The 1,866-nt window shown below is 43.6% G+C and overlaps 1 pseudogene across 1 annotated transcript; it reads left to right on the top strand.

Annotated features, from left to right (window-relative positions):
* The first annotated feature begins 580 nt into the window (after positions 1-580).
* On the top strand, positions 581-1,547 carry LOC306649986 (dnaJ homolog subfamily B member 6-like; annotated as a pseudogene). The gene has a single exon. The product of its transcript is annotated as a dnaJ homolog subfamily B member 6-like (transcript).
* Positions 1,548-1,866: the final 319 nt, after the last annotated feature.

Genomic DNA, 1,866 nt, shown 5'->3' with positions numbered 1-1,866 from the left:
TACGGTGCTGGGGATCAAACCCAGGGCCTCATGATTGCAAGGCAAGCACTCTACCGACTGAGCTATCTCCCTAGCCCTGTTTATTGTTTTAATAACGAGTTAGATGTATACTTCTTCTGTCCTCTTTCTTCCTTTTGGTGTTGGGGATTGAACTCAGGACTCTGAACAGGCTAAACACAGTCTACCAATGACCCATGCCCCACCCCCTCCCTCAATTCTTTTTTTTTTTTTTTTGTACCAGTGATTGAACTCAGGGGCACTAAACCATTGAGCCACATCTTGTATTTTGTGCAGCCCTATTTTGTATTTTATTTAGAGACAGGGTCTCACTGAGTCGATTAGTATCTTGCTGTTTCTGAAGCTGGTTTTGAACTTGCAATCCTCCTGACCCTGCCTCTGGAACCTCTGGAATTACAGGTATTTGCCACCGTGCCTGGCCCTCCATTTAAATGATAATTTTTTCCTATATATTAGAGATTTCCGCAATGTTTTCTTAGAAAATACCTCTGGAAATGTTTGAGTCTTCCCTGCTTTGATTGCTGTGGTTCACTGAGTTGAACATTCTGTGACTTATAAAAAAGCGCATAGGGAGGCAGCCGCCGCCACCAGCGCAGCCGTGCGGGACCGCGAGCACCCGGCCGCCCGCCCCGTCCGGTCCCGTCCGCCGCGTCCTCGGACTCGTTCCAACGATCTGTTAAAACATGGTGGATTACTATGAAGTTCTAGGCGCCGAGACATGCCTCTCCCGAGGATATCAAAAAGGCATATCGGAAACTGGCACTAAAGTGGCATCCAGACAAAAATCCTGAGAATAAAGAAGAAGCAGAGAGAAAATTCAGACAAGTAGCTGAGGCGTATGAGGTGTCATCAGATGCTAAAAAACGGGACATCTATGACAAGTATGGCAAAGAAGGCTTAAATGGTGGAGGTGGAGGTGGAAGTCATTTTGACAGTCCTTTTGAGTTTGGCTTCACGTTCCGGAACCCAGATGATGTCTTCAGGGAATTTTTTGGTGGAAGGGACCCGTTTTCGTTCGACTTCTTTGAAGACCCATTTGAAGACTTTTTTGGGAACCGAAGGGGTCCCCGAGGAAGCAGAAACCGAGGTGCAGGCTCATTTTTCTCTGCTTTCAGTGGATTTCCATCATTTGGAGGTGGATTTTCTTCATTTGATACAGGATTTACTTCATTTGGGTCACTAGGTCACGGTGGCCTTACTTCATTCTCTTCTACATCATTTGGCGGCAGCGGGATGGGTAACTTCAAATCTATATCAACTTCTACCAAAATAGTAAATGGCAGAAAAATCACTACAAAAAGAATTGTCGAGAATGGTCAAGAAAGAGTAGAAGTTGAAGAGACGGCCAGTTAAAGTCCTTAACGATAAATGGTAAGGAGCAGCTGCTACGCTTGGATAACAAGTAATTCAACGCACGCATTTAACAGAAATGTTAAAGTATAACAAGCACCATTTGAGGATTAACAGGAACATTTTTTTGAAGATTTCAGACGAACTCGACTTTCAGTATAATTGTACCTAATCTGAAGTATTTATAAACAGCTCATCGGAGCCCCTATTTGTCATAGACTTTTGAGTCCCACACAATAGGACCATTTTTTTTGTCTTTAAAATTATTGTAATCTCTGTATGCACTTTGCTTTTTTATTAAACGTAATCCAAGGTGAGCCTTGACTTTGAGTAGTGCTAGGACAAGATTGTATTCTAACACCAGCATGGATCTGCTTTCCATTGTGTTTGACATGTGAGCCAAGTAGTGTCAGCCTGCTGTGAGCTAACATTGCCAGGATGAATCTCCTGTAGAAATAATTTGTTCCCCGCCCCCCCCCAGTATTTAGTAATGAAAGA

The sequence above is a fragment of the Sciurus vulgaris genome (genome assembly GCF_902686455.1).
Source record: "Sciurus vulgaris genome assembly, chromosome: 18".
NCBI classification, from domain to species: domain Eukaryota; kingdom Metazoa; phylum Chordata; class Mammalia; order Rodentia; family Sciuridae; genus Sciurus; species Sciurus vulgaris.
This window is presented reverse-complemented; position numbering and strand designations above follow the sequence as displayed.